The following is a 19,516-nucleotide window of genomic DNA, read 5'->3' as shown; positions in this document are numbered from 1 at the left end:
TGGAGGGATAAGCACACTACAAGTATAAGCAACCCCATAATACTCACCGGTGGAGAAACATCTATATATGCACATTGTTTTTACTACTAGAAAATAGCACAATAATGATAATGGACATGGGACACTGAATAATATAATTTTGTATATATTTGTTTGAATATTATATACATTTTTTCTCAATTATTTATGAATTGCATGTTGTTAATGGCACAAAAAGCACTTTGTTAATTATTTGAGATTTATATAAGCCAAGAGTATACACAATCATTGGGATTTACACTAATTGCCCTTTATTGACTGCATGATGGCACTTTGAAGATCATAGCAGAATTGGTATTGCACAGGCACTGTTTTTTATATCTATATAGCATCATATGGTGATGCTGTGCTACTCTGGTGACAGTATGTAAAAAAAAAAAAATGAAAAAAAAAAAAAAAAAAAAAAAAGAAATAGTATGAAAAGAAAAACAAAGTTAAAAAAATTGAAAAAAAAAGAAAAAAACATATATTTATAAACTATATATACTATGTGTGTATATATATATATATATGAAAAACAAAGTTAAAAAGAATTGAAAAAAAATATATATATATAATATTATATACTATGTATACTATCACCAGTCAGTATCACTGATCACAGCCATACCAGTCTTTTTTTTTATAGCAGAATTGGTATTGCACAGGCACTGTTTTTATATCTTTATAGCGTCATATGGTGATGCTGTGCTACTCTGGTGACAGTATGTAAAAAAAAAAAAAATGAAAAAAAAAAAAAAAAAAGAAATAGTATGAAAAGAAAAACAAAGTTAAAAAAATTGAAAAAAAAAGAAAAAAACATATATTTATAAACTATATATACTATATATATATATATATATATATATATATATATGAAAAACAAAGTTAACAAGAATTGAAAAAAATATATATATATAATATTATATACTATATATACTATCACCAGTCAGTATCACTGGTCACAGCCATACTAGTCTTTTTTTTATAGCAGAATTGGTATTGCACAGGCACTGTTTTTATAGCTTTATAGCGTCATATGGTGATGCTGTGCTACTCTGGTGACAGTATGTTAAAAAAAAAAAAAAAAAAAGAAAAGAAATAGTATGAAAAGAAAAACAAAGTTAAAAAAATTGAAAAAAAAAGAAAAAAACATATATTTATAAACTATATATACTATGTGTGTGTATATATATATATATATATATAATAAGAAAAACAAAGTTAAAAAAAAAGAAAAAATATATAATATATATTTATATACTATATATACTATCACCAGTCAGTATCACTGATCACAGCCATACCAGTCTTTTTTTTTTTGGTGATGCTGTACTGCACTGGTGACAGTATGTAAAAAAATAAGTGAAAAAAAGTTTACATTTTCTTTATTCTCACTTTATTTTTTATTTTTATTGTGACTTAAAAACTAAAATTTCAAAGAACTTGCCATGCCTCTAACTAAATACCTTGGACTGCCTACTTTCCAAAAAGGGTAATTTGGGGGGGTATTTGTAATGTCCTGGCATTTTAGGGTCTCAAGAAATGAGATAAGCCGTCAGGATTGATTAATTTTTAATTATATATACCATAGTTTGTGGATTGTATAATTTTCACACAGACTAAATCATTTAAACCGATTTGGGTTATTTGTACCAAAGAAATGTAGCAGAATACAATTTGGGCTAAATATATGAAAAAGATTATTTCTTTACAGAATCAAAGAAAAAAAGTGGGGGGTTTTTTCAACATTTTTGGTATTTTTTAATTTATATAGCAAAAAAAAAAAAACCCAGTGGTGATTAAATACCACCAAAAGAAAGCTTTATCTGTCTAAAAAAATAATAAACATGTCATTTTGGTACAGCGGTGCCTGACTAATTGTCATTCAAAGTGTGGCAGCACTGAAAGCTGAAAATTGACCTGGGCAAGAAAGGGGTGAAAGTGTCCTAAATTTAAATTTTTACATAATAAAGATTGGTAGTTGAACTTCTTTTTTAAGCAATAAAATAAGCAATGGTGTCCATAATGCTGAGAAATACAGACAGATACTTCTCCATCATGCCATACCATCAGGAAGGTGTGTGATTGGCCCCAAGTTTATTCTGCAGCCGGACAACCACCCCCAACATACAGCCAATGTCATTAAGAACTATCTTCAGTGTAAAGAAGAACAAGGAGTCCTGGAAGTGATGGTTTGGCCCCCACAGAGCCCAGCTATCCCATGAATAAGTCAACCTATGACGAAACGTCGGGGGGCGTGGCTGTGAGACGTGACGTGCAGCGCTGTGAGCCACACTGAAGGAGAGGAGCATTGTTTACACGGAGGGACGGAGGACATCCAAGGGAGGGGTGAGATTGATAACCCTGCACCAGCACACCTCGGGTCCGCCGCGACCACTTGTTTTATTTGGATCCACTGGAATTACGTTTGATGTGATTTGCACTTTATTTGAGCTGTATTTTATCATTTTACATGTGAGTGTACTGATTGAAGATTGCAGTGATTTTAATAAATGTGTGATACTGGTTTACACTATTGGAGCACATATTATTTTTTTCATGTGGACCGGGTTGGAAACATTCACTGTGGAACAACGATTGATCCTACTACCTTGGTGTATGGTAGATAAGCGATTATTGCCTTGCATGAGAGTGCTGGCAAATTAAGTCGGTGAGTGTAGGTCTTGAGGGAGTGGAATCACTGCACACAAGAGGAGAGGTGGAGGAGACACAACATCACCTGTGCTTTATCAAGATTTATTATCACTTTATTTGGACACATTTTTCTCACGTGTGTGGTCACGTTTGATTGTGGACTGATTTATATTTTTGAAGTTAATTTGTATTTTGTATTTTTTATTTTTGGATATATTTGGTAATAATATTTTTTGCATGTACAGCATGATATGAAGTGGCAGGATAGGTTTTATCACTGGAAATGTATTGAGATATGTATTTCCTAAGATTACACTGCATGTAAGGTTTATACACATTAAGAGGGTCGCACCATCACTGTGTTGGTCGATATTTGACCACTGATCTGGCTGGTACATTTACACCTATATACATTTTGTGTAGATTTGTTTATAGATTTCACCTTTGCATTAGTGTTCACATACACATGTGTAGAGGGTCACACCATCACTGTGTTTAATACACTTGATTTTTTTGTTTGAAAGCGCCTCTTATTTTTTCCTAGATGTCTGTGGGAGGATTTGGGTAGTTTACAGACATCTCCGATTAAATACTTAGTATATGCATTATAATTTAAAGGGGCTGCTTCATAGTGGGTGTGGGAATTCAATTCCCCACGTGGGTTATTGTATAGATTGATTTTGAGCACATTCACATTCAGTTTGTGAAACATAGTGGCGCGGTGGAGGTATTAGTTTTTGGTGAAGGGCGGTATACCATTTATAATACCTATTACTTATAAACTTCTTTTTTAAGCAATAAAATAAGCAATGGTGTCCATAATGCTGAGAAATACAGACAGATACTTCTCCATCATGCCATATCATCAGGGAGGTGTGTGATTGGCCCCAAGTTTATTCTGCAGCCGGACAACCACCCCCAACATACAGCCAATGTCATTAAGAACTATCTTCAGTGTAAAGAAGAACAAGGAGTCCTGGAAGTGATGGTTTGGCCCCCACAGAGCCCTGATCTCACCATCATGGAGACAGGAGGATTGGAGGCAGCCGACATCCACAGATCTGTGCTTAGTTCTCCAAGATGTACATAGAACAACCTACCTGCCGAGATCCTTAAACAACTGTGTGCAAGTCTACCTAAAAGAATTGATGCTGGTTTAAAGGCAAAGGGGGGGGGGGGGGGTCACCCCAAATATTGATTTGATTTGGATTTCTCCTCTGTTCATTTACTTTCCAATTTGTTGATTGTTAAAAAAAATAAACTATTAACACTTCTATTTCTGAAAGCTTTCTTCATTTACAGCATTAGCATCAGCATAGCACACCTGCCTAAAACTCCTTACAATTGATCCATTGTAGCACAATGACTTCAGAAGGATCTGGTTTGTGCAACAACTTACTTCCCAGAAATGTTACAATGTCAACACACAATCACCTACTAATTAAATCCTAAATTACCGGTCATGGTGTCCTCGTGTTCCCAATTTCGGATCCCCCTCTGCTTCCAATAGAAGATGAAAATCAGGAGTGTCTCTTGTCGAGTCCCATCTGCCTCTGAGGCTCTTTAGAATGTGTCTTCACTAGACAGCATTAGTACTGCATACCATCCCTAGGGCAGCCTGCAGGGTTATGTTCCAGAACCATATGTTCCAGACCATCTGACCCCTTCCATTTCAAATTTCCAGTTGTTCTGCACCCTCCCCCCAGTGTCAGTGTTCTGGGTCCCCAGGTGTCAGTGTGTCAATTTCTGGGACCCCCAAGTGTCAGTGTGTCATTGTTCTGGGTTCCCAAGTGTCAGTGTGTCAATTTCTGGGACCCTCAAGTGTCAGTGTGTCATTGTTCTGGGACCCCCAAGTGTCAGGGTGTCATTGTTCTGGGACCCCCAAGTGTCAGTGTGTCATTGTTCTGGGACCCCCAAGTGTCAGTGTGTCATTGTTCTGGGACCCCCAAGTGTCAGTGTGTCATTGTTCTGGGACCCCCAAGTGTCAGTGTGTCATTGTTCTGGGACCCCCAAGTGTCAGGGTGTCATTGTTCTGGGACCCCCAAGTGTCAGGGTGTCATTGTTCTGGGACCCCCAAGTGTCAGTGTGCCATTGTTCTCGGACCCCCAAGTGTCAGTGTGTCATTGTTCTGGGACCCCCAAGTGTCAGTGTGTCATTGTTCTGGGACCCCCAAGTGTCAGTGTGTCATTGTTCTGGGACCCCCAAGTGTCAGTGTGTCATTGTTCTGGGACCCCCAAGTGCCAGTCTGTCATTGTTCTGGGACCCCCAAGTGTCAGTGTGTCATTGTTCTGGGACCCCCAAGTGCCAGTCTGTCATTGTTCTGGGACCCCCAAGTGTCAGTGTGTCATTGTTCTGGGACCCCCAAGTGTCAGTGTGTCATTGTTCTGGGACCCCCAAGTGTCAGTGTGTCATTGTTCTGGGACCCCCAAGTGTCAGTGTGTCATTGTTCTGGGACCCCCAAGTGTCAGTGTGTCATTGTTCTGGGACCCCCAAGTGTCAGTGTGTCATTGTTCTGGGACCCCCAAGTGTCAGTGTGTCATTGTTCTGGGACCCCCAAGTGCCAGTCTGTCATTGTTCTGGGACCCCCAAGTGTCAGTGTGTCATTGTTCTGGGACCCCCAAGTGCCAGTCTGTCATTGTTCTGGGACCCCCAAGTGTCAGTGTGTCATTGTTCTGGGACCCCCAAGTGTCAGTGTGTCATTGTTCTGGGACCCCCAAGTGTCAGTGTGTCATTGTTCTGGGACCCCCAAGTGTCAGGGTGTCATTGTTCTGGGACCCCCAAGTGTCAGTGTGTCATTGTTCTGGGACCCCCAAGTGTCCATAGGTCATTGTTCTGGGACCCCCAAGTGCCAGTCTGTCATTGTTCTGGGACCCCCAAGTGTCAGTGTGTCATTGTTCTGGGACCCCCAAGTGTCCATAGGTCATTGTTCTGGGACCCCCAAGTGTCAGGGTGTCATTGTTCTGGGACCCCCAAGTGTCAGTGTGTCATTGTTCTGGGACCCCCAAGTGTCAGTGTGTCATTGTTCTGGGATCCCCAAGTGTCAGTGTGTCATTGTTCTTGGAACACCAAGTGTCAGTGTGTCATTGTTCTGGGACCCCCAAGTGCCAGTCTGTCATTGTTCTGGGACCCCCAAGTGTCAGTGTGTCATTGTTCTGGGACCCCCAAGTGCCAGTCTGTCATTGTTCTGGGACCCCCAAGTGTCAGTGTGTCATTATTCTGGGACCCCCAAGTGCCAGTCTGTCATTGTTCTGGGACCCCCAAGTGTCAGGGTGTCATTGTTCTGGGGCCCCAAGTGTCAGTGTGCCATTGTTCTGGGACCCCCAAGTGTCAGTGTGTCATTGTTCTGGGACCCCCAAGTGCCAGTCTGTCATTGTTCTGGGACCCCCAAGTGTCAGTGTGTCATTGTTCTGGGACCCCCAAGTGTCAGTGTGTCATTGTTCTGGGACCCCCAAGTGTCAGTGTGTCATTGTTCTGGGATCCCCAAGTGTCAGTGTGTCATTGTTCTGGGACCCCCAAGTGTCAGTGTGTCATTGTTCTGGGACCCCCAAGTGTCAGTGTGTCATTGTTCTGGGACCCCCAAATGTCAGTGTGTCATTGTTCTGGGACCCCCAAGTGTCAGTGTGTCATTGTTCTGGGACCCCCAAGTGTCAGTGTGTCATTGTTCTGGGACCCCCAAGTGTCAGTGTGTCATTGTTCTGGGACCCCCAAGTGTCAGTGTGTCATTGTTCTGGGACCCCCAAATGTCAGTGTGTCATTGTTCTGGGACCCCCAAGTGTCAGTGTGTCATTGTTCTGGGACCCCCAAGTGCCAGTCTGTCATTGTTCTGGGACCCCCAAGTGTCAGTGTGTCATTGTTCTGGGACCCCCAAGTGTCAGTGTGTCATTGTTCTGGGACCCCCAAGTGTCAGTGTGTCATTGTTCTGGGATCCCCAAGTGTCAGTGTGTCATTGTTCTGGGACCCCCAAGTGTCAGTGTGTCATTGTTCTGGGACCCCCAAGTGTCAGTGTGTCATTGTTCTGGGACCCCCAAATGTCAGTGTGTCATTGTTCTGGGACCCCCAAGTGTCAGTGTGTCATTGTTCTGGGACCCCCAAGTGTCAGTGTGTCATTGTTCTGGGACCCCCAAGTGTCAGTGTGTCATTGTTCTGGGACCCCCAAGTGTCAGTGTGTCATTGTTCTGGGACCCCCAAATGTCAGTGTGTCATTGTTCTGGGACCCCCAAGTGTCAGTGTGTCATTGTTCTGGGACCCCCAAGTGTCAGTGTGTCATTGTTCTGGGATCCCCAAGTGTCAGTGTGTCATTGTTCTTGGAACACCAAGTGTCAGTGTGTCATTGTTCTGGGACCCCCAAGTGCCAGTCTGTCATTGTTCTGGGACCCCCAAGTGTCAGTGTGTCATTGTTCTGGGACCCCCAAGTGCCAGTCTGTCATTGTTCTGGGACCCCCAAGTGTCAGTGTGTCATTATTCTGGGACCCCCAAGTGCCAGTCTGTCATTGTTCTGGGACCCCCAAGTGTCAGGGTGTCATTGTTCTGGGGCCCCAAGTGTCAGTGTGCCATTGTTCTGGGACCCCCAAGTGTCAGTGTGTCATTGTTCTGGGACCCCCAAGTGCCAGTCTGTCATTGTTCTGGGACCCCCAAGTGTCAGTGTGTCATTGTTCTGGGACCCCCAAGTGTCAGTGTGTCATTGTTCTGGGACCCCCAAGTGTCAGTGTGTCATTGTTCTGGGATCCCCAAGTGTCAGTGTGTCATTGTTCTGGGACCCCCAAGTGTCAGTGTGTCATTGTTCTGGGACCCCCAAGTGTCAGTGTGTCATTGTTCTGGGACCCCCAAATGTCAGTGTGTCATTGTTCTGGGACCCCCAAGTGTCAGTGTGTCATTGTTCTGGGACCCCCAAGTGTCAGTGTGTCATTGTTCTGGGACCCCCAAGTGTCAGTGTGTCATTGTTCTGGGACCCCCAAGTGTCAGTGTGTCATTGTTCTGGGACCCCCAAATGTCAGTGTGTCATTGTTCTGGGACCCCCAAGTGTCAGTGTGTCATTGTTCTGGGACCCCCAAGTGTCAGTGTGTCATTGTTCTGGGATCCCCAAGTGTCAGTGTGTCATTGTTCTGGGACCCCCAAGTGTCAGTGTGTCATTGTTCTGGGACCCCCAAGTGTCAGTGTGTCATTGTTCTGGGACCCCCAAATGTCAGTGTGTCATTGTTCTGGGACCCCCAAGTGTCAGTGTGTCATTGTTCTGGGACCCCCAAGTGTCAGTGTGTCATTGTTCTGGGACCCCCAAGTGTCAGTGTGTCATTGTTCTGGGACCCCCAAGTGTCAGTGTGTCATTGTTCTGGGACCCCCAAATGTCAGTGTGTCATTGTTCTGGGACCCCCAAGTGTCAGTGTGTCATTGTTCTGGGACCCCCAAGTGTCAGTGTGTCATTGTTCTGGGACCCCCAAGTGTCAGTGTGTCATTGTTCTGGGACCCCCAAGTGTCAGTGTGTCATTGTTCTGGGACCCCCAAATGTCAGTGTGTCATTGTTCTGGGACCCCCAAGTGTCAGTGTGTCATTGTTCTGGGACCCCCAAGTGCCAGTCTGTCATTGTTCTGGGACCCCCAAGTGTCAGTGTGTCATTGTTCTGGGACCCCCAAGTGTCAGTGTGTCATTGTTCTGGGACCCCCAAGTGTCAGTGTGTCATTGTTCTGGGATCCCCAAGTGTCAGTGTGTCATTGTTCTGGGACCCCCAAGTGTCAGTGTGTCATTGTTCTGGGACCCCCAAGTGTCAGTGTGTCATTGTTCTGGGACCCCCAAATGTCAGTGTGTCATTGTTCTGGGACCCCCAAGTGTCAGTGTGTCATTGTTCTGGGACCCCCAAGTGTCAGTGTGTCATTGTTCTGGGACCCCCAAGTGTCAGTGTGTCATTGTTCTGGGACCCCCAAGTGTCAGTGTGTCATTGTTCTGGGACCCCCAAATGTCAGTGTGTCATTGTTCTGGGACCCCCAAGTGTCAGTGTGTCATTGTTCTGGGACCCCCAAGTGTCAGTGTGTCATTGTTCTGGGATCCCCAAGTGTCAGTGTGTCATTGTTCTTGGAACACCAAGTGTCAGTGTGTCATTGTTCTGGGACCCCCAAGTGCCAGTCTGTCATTGTTCTGGGACCCCCAAGTGTCAGTGTGTCATTATTCTGGGACCCCCAAGTGCCAGTCTGTCATTGTTCTGGGACCCCCAAGTGTCAGGGTGTCATTGTTCTGGGGCCCCAAGTGTCAGTGTGCCATTGTTCTGGGACCCCCAAGTGTCAGTGTGTCATTGTTCTGGGACCCCCAAGTGCCAGTCTGTCATTGTTCTGGGACCCCCAAGTGTCAGTGTGTCATTATTCTGGGACCCCCAAGTGCCAGTCTGTCATTGTTCTGGGACCCCCAAGTGTCAGTCTGTCATTGTTCTGGGACCCCCAAGTGCCAGTCTGTCATTGTTCTGGGACCCCCAAGTGTCAGTGTGTCATTATTCTGGGACCCCCAAGTGCCAGTCTGTCATTGTTCTGGGACCCCCAAGTGTCAGGGTGTCATTGTTCTGGGGCCCCAAGTGTCAGTGTGCCATTGTTCTGGGACCCCCAAGTGTCAGTGTGTCATTGTTCTGGGACCCCCAAGTGCCAGTCTGTCATTGTTCTGGGACCCCCAAGTGTCAGTGTGTCATTGTTCTGGGACCCCCAAGTGTCAGTGTGTCATTGTTCTGGGACCCCCAAGTGTCAGTGTGTCATTGTTCTGGGATCCCCAAGTGTCAGTGTGTCATTGTTCTGGGACCCCCAAGTGTCAGTGTGTCATTGTTCTGGGACCCCCAAGTGTCAGTGTGTCATTGTTCTGGGACCCCCAAATGTCAGTGTGTCATTGTTCTGGGACCCCCAAGTGTCAGTGTGTCATTGTTCTGGGACCCCCAAGTGTCAGTGTGTCATTGTTCTGGGACCCCCAAGTGTCAGTGTGTCATTGTTCTGGGACCCCCAAGTGTCAGTGTGTCATTGTTCTGGGACCCCCAAATGTCAGTGTGTCATTGTTCTGGGACCCCCAAGTGTCAGTGTGTCATTGTTCTGGGACCCCCAAGTGTCAGTGTGTCATTGTTCTGGGACCCCCAAGTGTCAGTGTGTCATTGTTCTGGGACCCCCAAGTGTCAGTGTGTCATTGTTCTGGGACCCCCAAATGTCAGTGTGTCATTGTTCTGGGACCCCCAAGTGTCAGTGTGTCATTGTTCTGGGACCCCCAAGTGCCAGTCTGTCATTGTTCTGGGACCCCCAAGTGTCAGTGTGTCATTGTTCTGGGACCCCCAAGTGTCAGTGTGTCATTGTTCTGGGACCCCCAAGTGTCAGTGTGTCATTGTTCTGGGATCCCCAAGTGTCAGTGTGTCATTGTTCTGGGACCCCCAAGTGTCAGTGTGTCATTGTTCTGGGACCCCCAAGTGTCAGTGTGTCATTGTTCTGGGACCCCCAAATGTCAGTGTGTCATTGTTCTGGGACCCCCAAGTGTCAGTGTGTCATTGTTCTGGGACCCCCAAGTGTCAGTGTGTCATTGTTCTGGGACCCCCAAGTGCCAGTCTGTCATTGTTCTGGGACCCCCAAGTGTCAGTGTGTCATTATTCTGGGACCCCCAAGTGCCAGTCTGTCATTGTTCTGGGACCCCCAAGTGTCAGGGTGTCATTGTTCTGGGGCCCCAAGTGTCAGTGTGCCATTGTTCTGGGACCCCCAAGTGTCAGTGTGTCATTGTTCTGGGACCCCCAAGTGCCAGTCTGTCATTGTTCTGGGACCCCCAAGTGTCAGTGTGTCATTATTCTGGGACCCCCAAGTGCCAGTCTGTCATTGTTCTGGGACCCCCAAGTGTCAGTCTGTCATTGTTCTGGGACCCCCAAGTGCCAGTCTGTCATTGTTCTGGGACCCCCAAGTGTCAGTGTGTCATTATTCTGGGACCCCCAAGTGCCAGTCTGTCATTGTTCTGGGACCCCCAAGTGTCAGGGTGTCATTGTTCTGGGGCCCCAAGTGTCAGTGTGCCATTGTTCTGGGACCCCCAAGTGTCAGTGTGTCATTGTTCTGGGACCCCCAAGTGCCAGTCTGTCATTGTTCTGGGACCCCCAAGTGTCAGTGTGTCATTGTTCTGGGACCCCCAAGTGTCAGTGTGTCATTGTTCTGGGATCCCCAAGTGTCAGTGTGTCATTGTTCTGGGACCCCCAAGTGTCAGTGTGTCATTGTTCTGGGACCCCCAAGTGTCAGTGTGTCATTGTTCTGGGACCCCCAAATGTCAGTGTGTCATTGTTCTGGGACCCCCAAGTGTCAGTGTGTCATTGTTCTGGGACCCCCAAGTGTCAGTGTGTCATTGTTTTGGCCCAAAAAGTGTCAGAGTGTAATTGGAAGGAAAATACTGCTCTAGGCAGAAATCCTGTGAGACACACGCCCTGTTTAAGGCAAGCAGGTGCAGCCTCTGTAATGGATCAAAGAGCAAGAAAAATCCACAGCGATACAACATCTTTATTGTGACCCCCAAGTGTCAGTGTGTCATTGTTCTGGGGCCCCCAAGTGTCAGTGTGTCATTGTTCTGGGGCCCCCAAGTGTCAGTGTGTCATTGTTCTGGACCCCCAAGTGTCAGTGTGTCATTGTTCTGTGATGATCAGCATTCCTGGGATCTTGCCTTGATATTGCCCTCTTCTGCGCAGAAGCTGCAGGTAATGTGCTTATCATCTTATTTTTCACAGCTGTGATGTGGCATTTTGCTGTGGGGGGGGGGGGGGGGGGGGGTTATCGGGCAGATACAATAAGTCTTTATTATACAGTTTCTCTGTTAAAGCAGTATTGTTCCTTTAGCATGCTTTAGTTTAACACATTGAGAAGAATAAAAAAAAAACACTCCCCAGTAAACTATTCCTACCCAGCACTTGCAGTTTACATTCAGTGCTGCTGGCTCCTGCTCTCTCAGTGCTGCTTTCCTGAACATATGGTCTTCACAAGAAAAGCGTTAACAGTGGACAGTGCAGTCTGTTGTTTTGGAGAAGGGAGGTGGGAAGAGAAGGAAGGAGGATGGGAGTCCCTTGCCATCCCAGGCTATGGGGCTGTGTGTTTCAACTCCAGTCTCTGCATACAACAGTGGCTTCATAGTATCCTGCAAAAGGAAGGAGCCGCCCTGTAAAGGGAAACCCGGAGGGCAGGGGTCATGGCACCAGCTTAACCTGGAACCTGGTAAGGATCAAAAGATAAAGAAGCTGCATACTCAGCAAGTGATTAAATCAGATTCTGAAAGTGCTTAAAAACTGAGCGCTTATTATCAGTTTAAATCTATTAAATCTGTTATTCAAATCTGGAGCTATCACACCAGCTGAAGATTGATATAAGGCTTGCAGTAGGCATGGCGCATCTATACGTTGATGAACAGCTGGGGAGATACTCGGGTTGGATCACAGCAGGGAGAGCCAAAGACCTGACCAAAGCCAATAAATAAATTTCACATGAAAGTATGTAGTTAGAGTTTGCAGTGTTTTTAATTTTTTTTTTTTTTTTCCAGACTACATTTACACACATGTAGCATTAGCGTTAATTGCTCGACATTGGGTATGCCTGCATTCTGCCATTCATCCACTAGATGGTGCCACACTCCTAGGTTTATGTGTTCTATAGTATTATAAGAATTCTTGCTTACTGAGAACTCTAATAGGCACATGTGGAGTTAATTCATTACCAGATATCGCATTCTATATTTGTGTTTTATTTTCAAATATTACATGCTATAAAAACAGATAAATAGTCAACTTATTAAAGTAAAATATCAAACTTGAGGTAAATACCTAAAAATGTTGATAAATCTTTCAAATCGATTAACTAAAGAACAAAAAAACAAAACACATTCAATGTTTTTCTATAAGTCAGTGGCACTCGTGTTGTTATTTATAGAGGGCCTCAAATGTGGCCCCCGGCACTTTCAGAGGGCCCCACAATAGCAGCACATTTTCATGCATTAAGGTGCAATGTGTCCAATTAGGCTCCCCATTCAAATTGAATGAGCTATAATCCAACCTGAACGCCCACAAATGTCAGTCCTACTGCATTTTTTTTTCCAGCAAATCTTAATGCACACCGAGGAAGCTGGAGTACAATAACCCCCAGCATTGGTGTCAGTGAGTGTAATAATAACTCCCAACATTGGTGTCAGGATTAATAACCCCCAATATTGGTGTCAGTGATTGCAATAATAGCTCCCAGAATGGGTGTCAGTGTGTACAATCAATAATAACCCATAAACTTTGGTGTCAGGATTAATAACCCCCCAACATTGGTGTCAGTGAGTACAATAATAACTCCCTGCAAAGATGAATAATAACCCCCAACATTGGTGCCAGTAATTGCAAAAATAATTCCCAGCATTAGTGTCAGTGGATGCAATAATAGCCCCCAGCACTGCACTGATATCACAAAATCATCTAGTACATCTAACACCCCCCCAGACTGATCCAGACTGACAATGCTGCTGTCCAAAGGTGCCCCCTGTGCTCCTTCATCCAGAGGTGGGGAAGTCTAATCCAGGGGGTGTATTACTAGCTGGATCACTGAGTGGAAATAAATCCTAAAAAAGAAAACAAATGCAGCCACCACATTTAATAACTGGTAAGCTGCAATATACATTATATACATTATATATACTGTATTATATTTTTAGTTTTGGGTTTAAGACCATTTTAAGCTAAAAAAAAACAATCATTCATGCGGAATTTATCTTCTAAGCTGGAGCATATACGTGCAAAAGGACAGATCGAAGCTGATCATTAGACCGGATTCTGTTGAACAGACAGACAGTATCTGCTGAACCATTTTCAGTCTGTGTTTTCCCCCGCTTTGGTGAAGACTTTCCACTTTCCCCGCTTTCATGAGACTGCATTCTGCCATTCCTCCACTAGATGGAGCCACACTCCTTGGATTATGTGCTCTATAGCAGTGTTCTCCAAAGCCCTTTGCTTGATTTTATCTCTCCCTTGGGGCCACAGTGGGATAATTCCTGCCACTTGCACCGGCAATGAGACACTATGGTTCCCATTGATACCAATGATGGGGCACTATTCCTCCCACTGACACCAATGATGGGGCACTATTCCTCCCAATGACACCAGTGATGGGGCACTATTCCTCCCACTAACACCAATGATGGGGCGCTATTCCTCCTACTGACACCAATGATGGGGCACTATTCCTCCCACTGACACCAACAATGGGGCACTATACCCCCCCATTGACACCAATGATGGTACACTATTCCTCCTACTGACATAAATGATGGGGCACTATTCCTCCCATTGACACCAACAATGGGGCACTATTCCTCCTACTGACACCAATGATGGGGCACTATTCCTCCCACTGACACCAACAAAGGGGCACTATCCCCCCCATTGACACCAATGATGGTACACTAATCCTCCCATTGATACCATCAATGGGGCACTATTCCTCTACCTAATACAAATGATGGGGCATTGTTTACGCCCACTGACGCCAAGACATTTTCTTCCCCCACTGGCCACAATCCGGCCCCCCTAAAGTTTGAAAGGACAGTAAACTGAAGCTTTGTTTAGAAATGTCGGAGATCCCTGCTCTATAGTGAAATCTTGGCACTCACCGAGAACCCCCAATATACAAATATTGTCAAAACTATTGGAGCGCCTGCCTTTACACATACAGGAACTTTAATGGCATCCCAGAATTATAAAGACATGGATGAGCGAGTTTGGGGTGGAGGAACTTGACTGGCCCGCACAGAGTCCTGACCTCAACCCAATAGAACACCTTTGGGGTGAATTAGAGCGGAGACTGCGAGCCAGGCCTTCTCATCCAACATCAGTGCCTGACCTCACAAATGCGTTTTTGGAAGAATGGTCAAACATTCCCATAGACACCCTCCTAAACCTTGTGGACGGCCTTCCCAGGAGAGTTGAAGCTGTTATAGCTGCAAAGGGCGGGGCCAACTCAATATTGAACCCTACGGACTAATGCCCTGTACACACGATCGGACATTGATCGGACATTCCGACAACAAAATCCATGGATTTTTTCCGACGGATGTTGGCTCAAACTTGTCTTGCATACACGCGGTCACACAAAGTTGTCGGAAAATCCGATCGTTCTGAACGCGGTGACGTAAAACACGTACGTCGGGACTATAAACGGGGCAGTGGCTAATAGCTTTCATCTCTTTATTTATTCTGAGCATGCGTGGCACTTTGTCCGTCGGATTTGTGTACGCACGATCGGAATTTCCGACAACACGCTCCGATCGGACATTTTCCATCGGAAAATCCGACCGTGTGTACGGGGCATAAGACTGGGATTCCATTAAAGTTCATGTGTGTGTAAAGGCAGGCGTCCCAATACTTTTGACAATATAGTGTACGATGTATGGGATGTCCCAGGATGTGATTTATTGCTGGAGTGATTGGTGTTTATTGGGATAGAGGAAACCATTGTGTCTGTGAATAATCACATTTCCTCATCATGACTCCGATGTGATTATTTGGTTTCCTGTCCCCCCACATTGTGACTTCTCATAGAAGAGGAAAACAATGGGGACATCTATAGGAGTCACACAAGGTGAAAGCTGTCAGCATTCTTCTATAGAATTAAAGAACAGGAATGCGGCCGCGAGCGACACGGAGACGGCCGCTGCTGGCTGCTTCTGAAAATGCTAATAATCTGGCCACCATACCGAATAAAGTGCAATTCAAAATAAAACATATTCAGTACATCCGTACAATACATTTCCTTTTATTTTGTCCCTATAAAAAAGAAGTACAGAAAATAATTACTTGGCTGATCTGCCAGAAATCCAGTGCGCTCCTACTTTTCTGCAGTGAGCTGACACCCACGCTCCCTCTGGTGTCCCTATTGGACTACAGAACGCCTCCCCTGTATGCTATTGAGATGAAGAGGTGTTAGTGTATAACTAAAAGGCAAAACTTCTTTGTTTTTTTGTTTTTTAGTGTTGGATAGAGTGGAGAGGGATTAGAACCCCTGTCAGGTCTTTATTGCCGCCTGTGCCCCCATCAGGGAGATTCACCCTCTCTATGTGTCCGGTTTACCATTATCATTGAAAGTTAAAGAAAACCCCAAATTTTGGGTTGTCCCCAGAAAAGAAATAGAGGGGAAATCTTCCATTGGGGGAGGGGGGGGGGCAAAAAATTCATAATAAAAACGCCATAAATCTATCCCCTATTTTGTAGACGCTATAACTTTTGCGCAAACCAATCAATATACGCTTATTTCGATTTTTTACCAAAAATATGCAGGAGAATTTATATATTGGCCTAAACTGATGAAATTTGCTTTATTTTATTATTTTTTTTTTTTTTTTGGATATTTATTATAGCAAAAAAAAAATATTGTTTTTATATTTTTTAAAATTGTCGCTCTTGTTTTGTTTATAGCGCAAAAAAAATAAAAACCGCAGAGGTGATCAAATACCACCAAAAGAAAGCTCTATCTGTGGGCGAAAAAAAAAAGGACGTCAGTTTTGTTTGTGTACAGCGTCGCACGACCGCGCAATTGTCAGTTAAAGCGGCGCAGTGCCGTGTTGCAAAAAAATGGCCTGCGGTCCGGCCGGGGAGAAGAAGACGGGATTGAGAACGTTGTTTAGAATTTCAGTGCAGCAGGGGCAGTGCCGGGACAAGGTCATGTAGAGCCCAGGGCGAATGAACCAAACTGCGCCCCCCACCCCCTCAAATATGTATGAGCATTATGTGTCAGCAAAATTCCCTCAACAAAAACATAGCACTAATCTGCATGCGTACCCCTTAAGCTTAAATTACCCCTCCTCTCAGCACAAATCCACCCCCCCCTGCTGAAATTACCCCTCTCAGCACTAATCCTTGTACCCCCATCCCCCAAATCCCCCAGGCTCAAATGCCCCCCCCCCCAAAAAAAAAAAAAATTCACCCCTCCTAGCACAAATCCTCTACCCCTAGGATTTCCCCTCCTAGCACATCTACCCTCTCCCCCATCCACTTCAAATTCCTCCCTCTCAGCACAAATTCCCTCCAAAACTCCCCCCTCCTAGCACAAATCTTCTCTCCCCCCCCCCCATCCCCCCCTCCAACACAAATTCCCCTAGATCATCACTCTTAGCACACCCCCCCCCCCCCATTTCCCCTCCTAGGACAATACTTACCCACTGCCACCCCCCAAATTCTCCCTGCCAACACAACCCCCCCCCCCAATCTCCTTGTGGTGCTCCCCAACCCAAAATACGGAGAACAACTGCATTAGGGAGCTTATTATTATTTCTTGGGTCAGTCTTAGTAAGGGTTCAGAATTGACTGAGTTTGGGTCCCTGTAGTTTGGGCCTCTATAGCGAGTAAGAAGCCCAATCCAGTTGGCCGCAGAGGCGGTTTCCAGTGCAGAAATGGCACCATACTCATCCCTGGGGATGTTGCGTAATAGAAGATAAGAATCTCCATGTACATTGGAGGCGGTATGGGCCTCCAGCGCTGTGCAGCTCTCTTGCCGCGTCCTTTCCTCTCCTTTTACCACTAACCCTGCAACGTCTTCCAGATGCGACATCCAAAATGTTGTGCATCAACTGACTGGAACCCCCCCCCCCCCGGGGTGGGAAATGGGGATTAACTCTTCCATGGCTGGTCACAACTAGGACTGTAAAGTGAACATGTACCGGGAACAGGAAACTTAAATACCATTGTGCCCAGGGCATCTGGCCCTCCTGCCCACCCCTTGTCCTGCCCCCCCCCCCGAGCAGAGGCAATGTTGTCAGCTTCTCACTACAGGAAGTATCCATTTAATAAAATGTTGTCTCCTGCTTTCTTCTATGTCAGAGAAATGTCCTGCCTGTTCTTCAGCATTTGCTTCTGAAGGAAGCTCTTGAGTGACAGTTGGCTGTATTCAATGGGAATACTAAACAGGAAGTTCTGGAAAAACCTTCCGCCACTGCGACACCTTTTGTTTTACATAGATAGGGCTATGATACATTCCTAAAACATTTCTTCATCACCGTCAGTATAACCTCTTTTACATTTGTCCTTTAAGTTTCCTGTTCCCGGTACATGTTCACTTTACAGTCCTAGTTGTGACCAGCCATGGAAGAGTTAATCCCCATTTCCCACCCCAGGGGGGGGGGGGGGGTTCCAGTGAGTTGATGCAGAACATTTTGGATGTCACATCTGGAAGACGTTGCAGGACGCGGTGTTTGGGTTAGTGGTAAAAGGAGAGGAAAGGACGCGGCAAGAGGAGCTGCACAGCGCTGGAGGCCCATACCGCCTCCAATGTACATGGAGATTCTTATCTTCTATTATGCAACATCCCCGGGGATGAGTATGGTGCCATTTCTGCACGGGAAACCGGCTCTGCGGCCAACTGGATTGGGCTTCTTACTCGCTATAGAGGCCCAAACTACAGGGACCCAAACTCAGTCAATTCTGAACCCTTACTAAGACTGACCCAAGAAATAATAATAAGCTCCCTAATCCAGTTGTTCTCCGTATTTTGGGATCCATCTGTACCACGTAGATTTATAACCTCCTACAGATTCCCAAACTAGTCTACAGAGGCCCAGACTCAGGATACTCTCAATCCTTACTATGACTGACCCCAACAGGTAAATCTCCCTAGCCCTGCACTAATAATATGGGTGATCCTCAATCTTGGAGACCCATCTATACTGCATGACCATCTTACCTCCTGAAAAATGTCTAAAGTACTTAATGGAGGCTTGAATCCAGTGACTTCTCAGTCCTTACTGTGATTGACCCCAGACAGATAAATTCCCCTAGCCCTGCACTAATAATCCAAGTGTTCTTCACTTTTTGGGGCCCTTCTGTACCACATGGGCTTCTTACACCCTACAGAGTGTCAAGCTACTCTACAGGGACCCAAACTCAGCGACTTCTCAATCCTTACTAACACGGACCCAAGACAGATAAATCTCCCTAGCACTGCACTAATAATCTGGATGATCCTCAATCATCTGGGGAATCTTGGGGATCTTACCTCCTACAAAGGCCTAAAGTACTCAATGGGGACCCATACTCAGTAACTTCTCAGTCCTTACTAAGACGGACCCCAGACAGATAAATCTGCCTAGCCCTACACTAACAATCCGGGTGATCCTCAATCTTGGGGACCCATCTGTACTGCATCACTATCTTACTTCCTACAAAGGCCTAAAGTACTCTACATGGGCCCCTACTCAGCGACCTCTCAATCCTTACTAAGACTGACCCCAAACAGACAATTCTCCCTAGACCTGCACTAATAACTCAAGTGTTCTTCACTTTTTGAGGCCCATCTGTACCACATGGGTTTGTAACCTCCTATAGAGTCCGAAGCTACTCTCCTGGGACCCAGACTCATTGACTTCTCAATGCTTATTAAGATGGAACCCAGACAGATAAATCTCCCTAGCCCCAGTACTAATAATCCGAGTGAACCTCAATCTTGGGGACCCATCTGTACCGCATCACTATCTTACTTCCTACAAAGGCCTAAAATACTCTACAGGGGTCCCTACTTAGAAACTTCTCAATCCTTATTAAGACAGACCCCAGACAGATAAATCTCCCTAGTCCCAGTACTAATAATCAGGGTGATCCTCAATCTTGAGAACCCAACTGTAACGCATGACCATCTTGCCTCCTACAAACGAGTAAAGTAATCTATAGGGGCCCCAATTTAGCGACTTTTCAATCCTTCTCAAGACTGAACCCAAACAGACAAATCTCCCTACACCTGAACTAATAATATGAGTCCTCCTCACTCTTGGGGATCTTACCTTCTACAAAGGCCTAAAGTACTCTACAGGGGCCCCAACTCAATGACTTCTCAATCCTTACTAAGACTGACCCCAGACA

This window comes from Aquarana catesbeiana, linkage group LG07 (genome assembly GCF_042186555.1).
Source record: "Aquarana catesbeiana isolate 2022-GZ linkage group LG07, ASM4218655v1, whole genome shotgun sequence".
NCBI lineage: Eukaryota > Metazoa > Chordata > Amphibia > Anura > Ranidae > Aquarana > Aquarana catesbeiana.
This window is presented reverse-complemented; position numbering follows the sequence as displayed.